Source organism: Nycticebus coucang, chromosome 4, assembly GCF_027406575.1.
Source record: "Nycticebus coucang isolate mNycCou1 chromosome 4, mNycCou1.pri, whole genome shotgun sequence".
NCBI classification, from domain to species: domain Eukaryota; kingdom Metazoa; phylum Chordata; class Mammalia; order Primates; family Lorisidae; genus Nycticebus; species Nycticebus coucang.
In genome coordinates, this window is record NC_069783.1 from 36,115,789 (window position 1) to 36,130,273 (window position 14,485).

Genomic DNA, 14,485 nt, shown 5'->3' on the forward strand with positions numbered 1-14,485 from the left:
GTGTCACTTTGCTATGTGATGGGACCGGACTTGACAACAAATCCTGGGCCATTCACTATGCTGAACCCCTGCCCAGGGAGGACTTGGAGGCAGATACTGCTGACCTGTTTTCTGTTGACAAGAAGCTGCTCCCCCAGCACTTGGGTCTGAGTCCCCTTTCATGTTCCTTCCTGTCCCCCCTCAAATGCAATGCAAGAGAGGCAAGCTACATGATGTGTAAAGGTGCTTGCCCAAAAAGTCACTTTGTATAGAATTAACACATCACCACTACAAGGAGGCTTATCCATTGGGGAAAAAAAAAAAAGAGATGCTCATTTCTTTGTCACCGCTCCCCTCAGAGTGCACTAGGAATGCTGGTGAGACAGTGAGATGACAATGAACAGTAGAAAGTGAGCACAGAGGCTTTTAAAAACAAGTCCAAACATTTGGCAAGCGCCCAGAAGACATTATTCTTTGTCCATTAGGATTCTCTCCTACACAATTTTCCAGAGGCGGATGAAATTCCTCGGGTGGTGTTATAAATCATGCCCCTAATAGAAAGAACAGAAAACCAAGCCTGTGCTGGAAGTCATTCGCCCTCTGGATATGCTCAGCACACAGTGATATAACATGTAAGGTCAGCCCCTGTGTCAACAGCCAAATACCCAAGTGTAAAGAGATGGGAGGAACAAGACAGATTGCACATGGCCAGCCTGGGGGAGGGCAGGTGGCCCTCTGGGGAGGAGAGTCTTGGAAAAGACTTGTTAGGGAGGAGCTGAGGGGAATGGGGATTCACTGGGCTTTGCAGTGGTGCACGACAGAGTTGGGAATAAGTGCATGAGTGTGGGGGTCCTGCAGGGGGAAGGGGAGAGAGGATGGCTGCAGGGAGTCAGGTGATTCTTTGGCCAGGTTAGAGAAGTGGTATAGTCTAGAAGGAGTCTAAAGCTAAGGGAGGCACTTCCTGCTTTCCCCAGGCCGCCCGTGCTTTCTGGATTCCCCCTAAATCCTCCTCTCCACCTCCTCCTTTCCTTCTGGACACAAAGGAAAAATGGCAAGCAGGCAGTGCAAGGAAGCAGTTTCTGCCCTTGCCCCTTGTCAGTCCTTTCTTCTCCAAGGAGATCAAATCCTTAGCTTTCCTGTCAACCAGCCAAGCAATATATGCATGGACTCTTATATATATATATATATATATATATACACACACACACACACGTGTCCTGCGGCTTTGCAGGAACCAACCCCAGATGACCCTTTTGAGTCGCTGATAAGCACCTCACCTTGTTAGCCCCTCTTTCCCACCTCAGGTTCACAGCCTCTTATTCATACTGCTTAATTCAAGCATCACAACCCAGGGAGGCAGCCCCCACGGAGCTCTGGGCAAGGAGGCAGAAGGCCTAGGCTCAAATATTGGTTCTGCTTCTAATTAAGTGAGTGGCCAAGAATAATTATGATCTCCACCACCAATGGCGCATGTAGCAAGATGGGCCCTACATTAAGGATTGAGAGTTATTATCCTAGGAAAGGATTCCCGTCATTCTAAAATTTTCTAGGAACTGGAAGCATTGGTACTTTACTAACTTGTCTTATTTTTCCCCATGGTTACTAAATTTGAAAGCAAAACAACAATAGCTCTAAGCTCCATAAACTTGAAAGAGCAATCCTGAATCTCAGAGGAGGGGAAGGAAAAGAAGGTGTGTGTGTGTGTGTGTGTGTGTGTGTGTGTGTGTGGATTGGGTGATATTTCCTCCAGTGGAATCCAACTGAGAAAATAGGTGGGAGAAAAAGAAAAGGTAGGTGGGCAAATCCCTGGGACATTTAGGGAAGGAAGAAAGCAGAATGCTGCTCTGGGTGGCATGTGTCCATACCTTGACCAGTGACTGTTCACCTTGGCAGTATCTGAGCTCCAGTCTCTGCCTGGGGACAGGGAGAAGCTATCTCACCGTGGTGAGTTTCAGGTCCTGCTTTGCAAGCTTGGCCACCACCAGTTACCAAACTCAGAGGACACAACCATGATTCAGACTCCCTCTTTCTGACAGAGTAGCTGTGTGTGACTTTGGGGGACTCATTGAACAGCAGCTTCTGGGTTCACTTTCTCATCTGAAATGGAAACACTGATGCCCACCCTACCTTACAGAGCTTAGTGAGCACAGTGTGATAATGCTGGGGCTGTTCTCATAAATCTGATGGCATATGGGTGCTGGGCAAGCCCTTCTAACTAAGACAGATCTCGATTTTATGATATGGCACAAGCAGAATGGCCTTGCAAAGTCTCCTGCAGCCCTGCAGCTCCTGTGGCTGCTCCTTGTTTTCTGCAGCTGTAGACTGAGGGAAGCCTCCCTGGGATTGCTCACACAACAGGCATCATTATCTGATTTCTCAGCCAATCAGAATCTGGCCAAAGAATAAAAGATTCCTCTTTCAATCTGGCAGTCATTTTCTTCTTCACTCTGAAGTCATCAAGCAAGGTCAAGTTCAGGGAACTGAATTCCTTAGAAGAGGATTCCCTGATCATCTGGGAGAAATTATAGTTAGGATAGGTGAGGCAAGACTCCTATGATGTTGTTTCTTGGAGTATTTGTAAATTCAACCAAAGGCAGATTGTGTTGACCCAGACATTAATTATGACTGTTTTTTATGGACTATCTCAGGTGCCTGTTGTGAGTTTTATGATCTCACCTTGTTTCCTCTCTTGTGGGATGGGCAGAGTGGTGATGGACATTATTTTTCAGTCATTGATTTAAATTAATCATAGCTTATCCTGTGTAAATACAGGATGTGTACACAGGTGGACATGCTGTTCATACTTAAGCATGTAAATCCTGACTACTTTTGCATGTGGGTATAGACAGGCTATCAAGCTGCAAAAATATAAGGACCGTCTTCCAGTGAGCCTTCTCTGACAACTTCCAAAAGGTTATCAAAATAGAAAAGAAGCAATCAGCTTCTATACTGATTGGAGTCTATACTCTGATTTCTTTTAAGCGGCTGATGTTGGGAAAATAAATTGAATTCTATCTTTGTAATAATCAAACTTGTTAACATCTTTGGAGAGCCCCAGCTCCACTACTTAACTGTTCACTCCTTAATAAGTCACTTCACTTCACCAAACCTCAGCTATGTTTCCTTATCTAAAGATGAGGGTAGAGTATAAAATGACACTATGTCATTTTTTATAAAAGGTATTTATTTTCATTTTATGATGTATGGCATTTTCTCCCCTACAATCCATGAGCTGAGGGCTAGGAGTATACATTGTTTCACATTAGCATTACCGTAGTGCCTTGGACACGATAAATGTTTGACATATAGTTATTGAGGGGAATGGAGCAGAGTTAACTACAAGCAGCACTCACTCACAACTTGCAGTTCTTCACCAGGCTGATTTCCCAGAGGCAGCCCTATTGAACATCCTCATCTTGTGAGAAAAGGACTCAGAAGGTGGGGAAGGAAGCTTGCCTCAGGGAGGTGAGCCAACAGGCACACAGTCACAGGTGGTGAACCTAGGACTAGACAAATCCAGCTCGTCTAAATCTCAGTCCAGTTCTCTTTTCACCCCAAACAATAATCCCATTTGCACTTATTTAGGGGGGGAAGGTAAATGACAAAAAAGACATATGATAATGTTAACTACACTCTGAATTACCAGAGCCCCAAATCAGCAGAGACTGAATTGTTTTTACATTTTCAATTAAATGAGGGTAAACTTGACCTTGAAACTCAGAGAAACATGTGTGTCCTCAGGACATGTGCAAAATATAAAGGAACACATGTGAATATGGGGCTGTGAATGAGAAAGAATAAGGGGGAGTGGGTGTCATGTTTTACAAGGTGGTCTGCAAAGGCATCTTGGACAGGGTGAGCCTTAGGTAGAGACCTTAAAGGGAGGAAGTCAGCAATGCAGGTATCTTGGGAAAACATAGAAACCAAAGGTAAAGACGAGTGTGCACTCAGGCCACCATGGCTGGAGTGGAGGAGAGAAGAGAAGAGTGGGAGGAGATGAGATGAGATGATAATGTCCACATTACACACCAGGATATGCAGGACCTTGGTAAAGACTTAAGACAGCGGTTCTCAACCTGTGGGTTGTGACCCGCAGGAACTGTATTAAAGGCTCACAGCATTAGGAAGTCTGAGAACCACTGACTTAAGACTTCACCTAAATGAGATGAAAGTCATGCAGGATTTAGAACAAAAGAGGAAAGTTATCTGATTTCCATTTTAGAAAGATGACTTCTATGGAGAACAAGCTGTGTAGAGCAAGTGTGCAGAGGGTACCAGTTAAATGTTCAGTCTGGTGGGGGAGGGTGACAGTTTTGACTAGGCTATGGTGCTTAGAAGAGGTTAAGAGGTTATCAGATGTAAGATGTAGTTAGAAAGTAAAACCAACAGAATTTGTCAACAAACCGAAAATGGGTGAGAGGTGAGAGGAAGTCAAAGATGACACCAAGATTTTTGACGTAAGCCACTAATACCAAGGAGCCACCACTACATGAGGTGGAGAAAACTAAAGGATAGGCAATTAGAGCATAGGGGTGGGAATGCAGAGTTGGAATTTAGAAATGTAAAGTTTGACCTTCATTTTGGATATTCAAATAAATGGAGAAGTCAAGTGAGCAACTGGATAAAGTCTGGCGTTCAAGAGAAAGGTCAGTTTGGCTTTATGAATTTGAAAATTGTCAATGGAGATATGGTGTTTAAAGTTATAAGACTGGCCGGGTGTAGTGGCTCATGTCTGGAATCCTAGCAATGTGGGAGGCTGAAACAGGAGGCTCCCTTGAGGTCAGGGGAGATCATGGAGGCTCCCTTGAGATCATGAGACCAGCCTAGGCAAAGTGAGACTCCGTCTCTACCAAAAAGTAGAAAAATTAGTTGAATGTTGTGGTGGATGCTTGTAGTCTCAGCTATTAGGGTGAGTAGACAGGAGGATCTCTTGAACCCAGGAGTTTGAGGTTGCAGTGAGCTAGGCTGAGGCCACAGCACGCTAGCCTGGGTGACAGAGTGAGACTGTCATATAAGTAAATAAATAGATGGGATAATATAATCCAGGAAGCGAATGTAGATAGAGAAGAGTTGCCAGGACTGAGTCCTGGGACCCTGACATGGCTAGCGACCAAGAATGTGAAGAGGAACCTCATGAAGCAAAGACACAGGGAAGGTGCATCCTCCAGAGATGACCAAGAGCCAAGAGAAGTGGTGAACCAGGGCTAAGTGAAGAAATTGCTTCAAAAGGAATAAGTGATCAACTGTGTCAAATGAGGACTGAGATATGATCTTTGAACTTGGCAGCATGGAGGTGGCCAGTGAATTTGGCAAGAGCTGATTTAGCAGAGTTGTGGGAACAAAAGCCTGATTGGAAAGTTTCAGGGATGACTGGACGAAGCAGCAACTGTAAATACAGATAATTCTTGTGGAAGTTTCATTATTATTATTATTATTATTAATTATTCAAAGAAGAGCAAATTGGAATTGGATATGTATGTGGAATGGAGGGAGGACCTTGAATGATGTTAGAAATGATCCCAGTACAGAGAGAAAAACTGACGTGAGAGGGAAGGAAATGGCTGGAGCCATACCTTTGAGTCAATGAGAGAAGGCCATCTGGTGATCCCATGGAGGGTTGGCCCCAGGTAGCCCAGGCAATTCACTGTAACCAGAGAACAGGCCAAATAGGGATGCATAGATGTAGTTGGTAGGACCTGTGAAGCTGCTGTTCTGTTATCTCCTATTTTCTTGGTGAGTTGAGGAGGAAGGTCCTCTGAGAGAGAGAAGGATGGATGAAGTATTAGAAGGCTGAAGAGAGAGAAAGGTTGTGAACTAATTGCCCGGGAGAATGATGGCCTAGAGAAATCAAGTAGGACCGCTGGACACCTTGCACACTCCCTGGCACAGAGTCAGGCTCAATAAATCTTCCCTGGATGAACAATAATCCAAGAGCCGAAGGAAGGAGCCAAACCGAGGATTCAGGTACTAACACAGTGCACAGTTCAGCCTGTCAGGTTTAGAGCCATACTCAGTCATGCAAATTTGGCCATTTTCCTGAAGTTCCATTGAAGGAAACCATAAAAACTGTGATTTAAGCATCTTTCCTGGCAACCCAAAAGAGGGCTCCCATCTTTGCCAAATGATAGAATTACAGACTTTCTCCTTGGAAAGCTCCTTTCCCAAATAGACCTTTTTTTATTGCCGCATTCCATCTCCCAGTATAGTACTGTTCTCTTGATTTTATTCCTTACAGGTTTTTAAACATGTTTCTCAACATACATCATTTTAACAGCCCCTCTTCCCATTTTCCACACAAAAATTCCCGTCTTACATTTCCCCTAGGAATATCTCATTAATTTCATATATTTACACAGTTTTGCTGGCCCATGAAGGTCCTTCCCTCCATTGTCAGAGAAGTATCCAGTCAGAGAAATAAAAGATGGCAACAAAGGCTCAGCATTCTTTTCTACTCATTCATCTACATGAGCAAGGTCTCTTGAGTCTTCTAAATGGATGATTCACCAGCTTGTGGAGAATTTCATTAATTTGGAGGGGTAATGGTCTTTGGTTTTTCAGCCAGAGGTGGCCTCTGGAAGCATATTATTCTACAGTTTTGAGACTCACGAACTTCAACCAGAGAATAATTCTCTAGAGACCTTATGTCAGGTCCTGCTTTTCCTCTTCATTTCCTCTCTTTTTTTTTAAGAATATATCTTAGGCCCTTTTGACTAAAACCAATCTTTCTACAAAGTAAGAAATCTATCTTTAGAATTAACCCAAGTCTGAGATTTAGTTTTTTTGGAAAGATCTCTAACACAGGCAGCATTCAGAAATCAAATACATAAATAATAGATAATACAAATACATAAATAAAGAATTTGTATTTTTTTTATTTTTGAAACATTGCAAAAAGAGAAATATACAGACAATAATAAAATGGGACCCGATTTCTTCTTTTACTCTACACCTTCTGCCTGGAGTACATCTGTTAGTAGTTCTTTCAGCAATACTTTATTTAAACTCCCTGCTTTTGCCTGAAAATAACTATATTTTACCCTCACTCTTTAATAATTTATCTGACTATGTAATTTTAGTATGTTTTTTTTTTCTCAGCACATTCTTGTATTACTCCACTGTCATCCAGTCCCTGTTGTAGCTATTGAGAAGTCTTTTATAAGCCTAAATATTCCTTTTTTAGATAAATTAGGTTGCTTTTAAGATTTCCTGTTTCTTAGTAGTGTTCTGAATTTCCACTCTAATGCATCAAGGTGTGAATGTGATTTTATTTATCTTCTTTGGGATTCACTGTGCTTCTTGTCTCAGAACTCATATCATCAGTTATGGAAATTCCCCAGGCATTTGTTTTTGTAATATTAACTTTCTCCTATTTCCTCTCCATTTCCTCTTTTGAAACTCCTTCCTAATAGGCATAGGTTAGTCATCTTATTTTTTTTCATTGTGTTGTTATTTTCTTGTGCTTCTGATTCCTTCATTTATACCCTTAATTATTTAAATACATGTATTTTAGTCCCTAGCCAATTGTTCTATTATCTGAAATATTTGGAACTTCAACTCTCCAATGGCTGGGTCTGCTTATTTTCACTCATTTTGGATTTTTTAAAACTTCTTAAGTTTTATAACTTTTAACTGTAAGTTCATCCTTAGTGGGGCTTTTTCTGCAAGAATCTCCTGCAGACTTTGTTATGAAAGGATTTCTAGAGATCTTTTTATTTGCTTCTAAAGGTGACTTGTGTGCATCACTGTCTCTGGCTTTAGGCTTCTTGGACCAAAGGGTAACATATATTTGAACCACGATTTTTGAGGAGCTCAGGCCTGGGGTTTCCGTTTTACCAGATGCTTTTATTCACTAACAGCTTAGGCAGAGGTAGACGAGTTTCCCTGTGATCATCCGGGGCCACTGGCAGGACATTTTCACATTTTCTAGTCTAACTTTTCACTGGGTGCCTTTAAGAGTCCAGGCTTTAATCAGACATCTGGGCACTTTGTGCGGATCCATAATCTTGTCTCTGTCCCTGCATACACAAGCTAGTAAAGTATCTGACCAAACCCCAATCCCTCCCTCCACAGGCTGCACCATGAACACAAAAGCTTGCTTTTATAGTTTCAATTTTCTCTTTCTTTTTGGTGCTCAGGTATTTTTCATTCTTCCCTGAGAAGTGAAGCAGATATAAAAACGCTTCTACAAACTTCCATTCTACATTGACTTCACTGACCAGTAACTCTGCTCTACCTTTCCTATTACTAAGGATGAACCCTTTTCTTGTGCACTAGCTCCTAGTCTTTCTCACTTGTTCAAAAACAACACTCACTCCACCAATTCTCTCTCTCCCATACTAATTTCTCCTTCTTCCTGGTTTATTACTTTCAGCATAAATATGCTGATATTACTCGTCTTTTAAAAAGAGAAAGAAATCTCAATTCCTCTTTCCATCCTTCTACCCCCCACCCACTTCTCTGTTCTCTTTACAGAAAATTTCTCAAAGACTTTGCTTCTAATTTCTCTGCTCCATTTCTTTCTTACATCCATTCCAAGCAAATTTTGTTCTCATCATTCCACTGAAAGCACTCTTTGCAAGGTCCCCAATGCCTTCCACATGGCTAGTTCAATTCTCAGTTATCATCTTTCTTAATCTAGAAGTAGAATGTGATGTAATAGATAGTTTTCTTCTCCTGGAAATCCTTTTATCTTATGATGCTCAGAACTTTTTCCTTCTTCCACATCTGCCACATTTCAGTCTCCTTTGCTGCTTTTTCTTTTTCTCTCCAAACTCTGGAGTACTCCAGTGTTCAAGCCGTGGATGTCTCCTCTGTTCTAGCTATGCTCAATCCACTGATGATCCCATCCAGTCTGAAGACTTTAACTGCCCTTTATAGGCTGACATCTCCAAAATGTATATCTCTAGCTCATATCTCACTCCTAACTTCCAAATTTATGTCAAACTACCCACCCAGCATCTACAATGGGTTGTCTAATAGACATGTCAAGCATACCTTGTCTAAAACTGATCTTTCCTGCCAATCATGCTCTACCCTTGATCTGCCCCCATCTTTGTTAAAAGCAGCTCCATCATCTTTCTGATTGCTTGGAGTCACTGCTGACTTCTTTCTCTCCCCTTTGGATCTGAAAATAAAGCTCTGGAATCAGAGCATTTGTTCCATTCAAATAAATAAAATTGTATGAACGCAGAGCAAAGGGAGCTTCCATTCTGTTAAGGAAGGGGTACAAGAATAAAAATATATGATATAAAACTAAACAGGCCAGATTAGAGATGTGAAAATGCTATAGGGGTTGAAAAGAGAGGGAACTCATGCCTACCAGTAGAGATTCCAGCGGGCATCTAGAAGGCAGGGAGTTTTGAGATGCTCCTGGAAGACGGCAAGAATTACTCAGGGCAGGAGTGAATGGGAGTTCCAGGCAGAGAAGCAGCTGAAAAAGACACACATCTTCCTGGCCAGTTGCACCTTCCCCTGGAATTGCATTCTTTCTTCCTACCCTGGCAATGTGTCTTCTGGAAGCCTTTGATAATGCCTTGTTCCTCACCTCACCTCCAACTTAGGTCAAATAGTAGTTGCTGCGTATTACCAACACTGGCCTCCAAACTATCGCCCACAGGCTACCCTCTCAACGCATTTTACCACCATCCCAGTCCACACTTCCTTCTCCATATTGTATCTCATTGATGAACTTTTGGTCTTTGGGTGCCTCCCCCTCTGTCCATTCTATTCACTGCAGCCAGAATTGTGTTAACAGGAATAATATCTCCTTTACTCAACATGAAAGACCCTGTTCCCCACCTGGCCACGTTCTCACAGAGGCTTGTAATCAAGCCAAAGAGCCTACTTGAACACATAAACAGGCTACAGACACTTGTACAAAACTGCAAACAATACAATGGATATAAGAGAAGAAATGGTCGATTCTACCAGGGATGGCGGGAGCAATTATGAAAATCCCTCACAACCCATCCATAGCTCCTCATCACCTGCAGAATGAAGATCTTCCCCCAATAAGACCCTCACTACATTTTCTGCTCTGTTACTTCCTACTCTCCTTCACACAACCGACCTGCCTTCTAGACACATTACTTGGTTTGCACAGAGAGCCTGTGCCTTCACTTGCAATTCTATTGCCCTTGTTGGTCCATCTGCCTGGAGTACTGTTGCTTCACCTCTCATGTTTAAATCCTACTCAGCACATATAGCACTTATCACAGTGCCCAGCACGACAGTATCAATCCTCCTCCTCATCACCATCATTATCCTAAAAAGATTAACTCAATTCTCACAACTCTTAATTTTTTTTAAGTCATTTGTTGTCTTACTTGTGTTATATGGTAACATAATGTTATTTCCCTGCTTTTGAGGACAGAATATGTTATATAAAACTGTTTTTCCTTTTGGCAATTCACTATCATCATTGACTAGTCAGAAGGAATAACCAGAAAATAAATTAAAATAAAACAAAACATATAAAATATTTAGAAAGGACTATTTTTTAACTTGTTGAATTAAATGGCCATAGATTAAAGATACAAACTAATTTGAATAGGATGGAGTGATCCTCTAAACATCTGGGTAATGTGCAGATAGAATGCCTGAAAATGCGAAATAATAGTGTTCAACCTAAGATCACACTCTGATTCAAGACATCCTAAATTACTTTCATCATTTGAATGGTTCTGTTCAGAGGCAACCACTTGGGGTTTAAACAGCCTGTAAGAAGAATTTGTACAGAATCTGAGTTTATCAGTCAGTTGGGGATTATAGGGAACTAAGAACAAAGGCAGCAACTTTCCCAATATAGGTTGGTCAAGGAGATAGTGTGTAAAGCAGTCGAGACCTAGGTTACCTTCATATGGCTCCTCCAGGACCCATCCATCAAGGTGGACAGACTATGTTGGAATGGACTTGAGGGGTGGACTTCACGCATACCATGAGGGTGAAGACGGGGCTTCAGCCAGTTTCTCCCTCTACCACCACCAGCCAAAGAACTGATCCATGCACTTCTGGACCCAATAGGCAGCTCATCTTCTATGGATCAACCACCAGGAGAGGGGCTGAGCCAGGACACAGCCCAACATGGACAAACAGGCAGATGCACTGGTAACGTCTTCTCTTGCCTCCCACTACCAGGCACTGTGCTGTGAGAATGACAGGATAGGGGAGATGAGATCAAAACTGCAATGACTAGGTCAGACTACAAATTGCTGAGTCAAGCTGAATGTATGGGATGAGCTGAGACACCTTCACAACTCTGTTTCGCATTCCCCCACCTCCCCACGCAGCTAGCTGTATCCAAGGTACATACTGATGTGAACTGTCGTACTCCCTGTGCCATCTTCCTTCCTTCCTTCCTTTCTTTTTTTTTTTTGAGACAGAGTTTTATTTTGTCACCCTCGGTAGAGTGCCAAAGCGTCAGAGCTCACAGCAACCTCCAACTCTTGGGCTCAAGCCATTCCCTTGCCTCAGCCTCCCAAGTAGCTGGGACGACAGGCACCTGCCACAACACCTGGCTATTTTTAGAGATGAGGTCTCCCTGTGGCTGAGACCTGTCCCAAACCCATGAGCTCAGGCAATCCACTCGCCCTGGCCTCCCAAGTGCTGGGATTACAGGCGTGAGCCACCGCACCCAGCCTGTGCCATGTTTCTTAACTCCTGAACTGTTTCCCTGTTCTAAAAATGGAGTCAACCCTTCTCCCAGCACTGGGAGTTAAGAAAGGTCCTGCACAAAGCCCTTAAATGTTAGTTCCCTGGCATGGAGACGTAGGTGGAGAACTGGCTTGGCTGAGGAAGTAGTAAATTATCTATTCTGTCCTTTCCATGGACTTTAACCAGAGAAAGAGAATACGCCCTTCTTGTTTTCTCATCCAACAGGTCTCAGCTTAAATGTCACTTTCTCAGGGAGGTCTCTCTTCACCGCCCTGTCCAAAGCAGGTAGTGCCCTGTGTTATTCTTTAGCACATTTCCTGCTACTTCCTCTGGGATCCTAATCAGGATGTGGACTTACTTAATGAACTTATTTGTTGAGTTGTTCCTTATCTCTGTCCTGACCCCCTGTTGACTCCTCAAGGTCAGAATCCTCTGGTTTTCTCTCTCTTGTATGTCTAGTCTCCTTAAATTTGTTAAATCTTGTTCCGTAGGGTTCAGAGCCATCAGTGTGAAAGTTCTTTTCTCTTATTTAAAGAATCTGAAATAAATTATCTTCTTAGTTTGGTCTTTCCTGCTGCTGTTTGCTTGCTTTGGCAGAGTGAGAGTGAAATGTAATTTTTTTAACTTACAGAAGCCATTAATATAAACCACAGAAACGGTGAGTTTCAATACCTGGGGCCCTGTGAATAATTACTGGCTGGAATTATCCACATAAGGCAATTTTCTGTCTTCCTTAGAAGAAGACGCAAAATATGTTACTGTAGCAGCCTATTTCCTTACTGAGACAAAAGAAAAAGCAACCTACAAATTAGCATCGACTGTTCCCCCTGCATTGGGTATCCTCCCAGATGTTAGCCTTAGTGTGCTGGGATATACACCAGATGTCAGGGTAGTGAGATGTTTGATGCCTACACATGTGGAGAAAGGGTGCACGTACACACACTACAATTTAGTAGCTTCAGGAGTAACCGGAGAAGTTGCCCTGAAACACAGTGGTGTGTACTCACATCAAGGCACTGGGAAGGAGCTGTGCACTAACTTGGGGAATTTCCTCATTTTCCTATTTAGCCCAGCAAAATGAATGGGTTCCAGGGTTGCCCCCTGCTCCCAATTCCACCATCTTTAGCAAATTCATTGGTCAGCTCATAGCCAGATCCTGTCATGAGTCAGGGCTCACATGAGCACATATGGTTTTCCAGAACCAAATACTCTCCACAGACAGAAAACCATCTGGCCACCTCTCTTGACAGCCAAGTGGAGGCGGTGACACCCAGAATCCTTATAGAAATTACAAAAAGGGCTCAGAAAGCCCCTCTCACCCATGGTTGGGTTCCCAAGAGGCTCTACCTGGTCCTAGATGGTTTCTTAGAAGTACAGAAAGCAGATCATTCATTAAACAAAGTCATTTCCTAAGGCTTGGGGACTTTTAGAAGCATCCACTGGACACATCCTAGGGGAGAGAATGCGGGGGGGTGGATGTGGAGAGACCAAAGTAGAAACTACTTCTGAGGAGCAGAACTTTGCTCCTTCTGGTGGGCCAGGAACCACAGCATCACAGTCCTGACACAGAGCCACAGGCCCAGCCCAGCCCTGCAGGCTCAGAACCTGCATGTTCACAAAGTCCTGAATGAGTCACGAGCATAGTGAAGGATGAGAAGCACTCGCTGACTTTGTAGATCCTCAAAGAAGTTTTATAGAAACTTAAGTCTGGCAAATGTGAGTTCAGGGAAGACAGGGATGGTGCCTTATTAATCTTTTAACCACTAGAACCTGTACGAAAGTATGAACAGGCTTGAAGTACTCTGTGACAGACACTGTCCTATGCCATCCAGATCCACCCACTTTGTGTCCACTCATCCCAGCCACCCCCTCCCACTCACCACACACTGTGATACAGCATAATCCATGGGCTGAGTCCTGGCTCTACCTCTTCCCATATTGGGCAGGCCCCACCTGCTCTAGGCCTCAGATGGCCAGTGGGAGGTAAAACAACAGAAACAAAACGAAACAACCTATGAGTGCAGCACTCCTGGCATGCAGTGGGATGATTATAAAGAGCCACTCTGGTGAGGGAGGCTGGTGGTCTGCTGAGGCCATCGCAGTCTGCATTGCAGCAGCTCAGCATCCTTCACTGGCCTCTCCAGCATCCATCCCCTCCCTAGGGGAAGGAAAAGGTGCTGGGAAAAAAACACTCCAAAAAATCCTGCATGCTAAACTTCATCTCAGAGGCTGCTTCGCTGGAAACACAAGTCACAGCACTCATGACAGGAAACCTTGTCATCGTCTAGGCTTCTAAGGTGGTTGGGGGGGAATTTATGGAACAGTTGAGCAAAATCAGAAATGAATATGTTCTCAGGCATTTTTCATGTGGCTGGGAACCGTATGCTGTAACTTAATTATTGTATAGCTAGCTTTATGGCAAAGTTTATACCAGAAGCTTCCACATTATGATTAGCACTTAATACCTTACCATTATAGCATATAATTTCATTTTTGCTCTTGTGGGTTTTTTCCTTGTTGTTACATTTCATCTCCTATTGGGGAACTGAGACATGGAGCACCAGTGACCTGGCCAGGATTGGAAAGGTAAGAGCCTCCCCCATGCCACGGCAGTGAGCAGCTCTGCTATCAGGGATGAGTAGAGCTTCCTTAGCCGTCTGTGTGGAAAAGATGTCAAGAGATTATAAAATGATTCACCCTCTTGTCACTCATTTCTATGGTAAGCCCTTGTTTTCTGTGCAGGGAGTCTTCAGAACAATTTAGTAGGCTTGACCTTGGGCATGAGCTTGGTGACTGAGGATTCTTTGCTGCGTTGGCAGCAATGCTCAGCAAGCATTCCTGAGCCTAAGCCTCA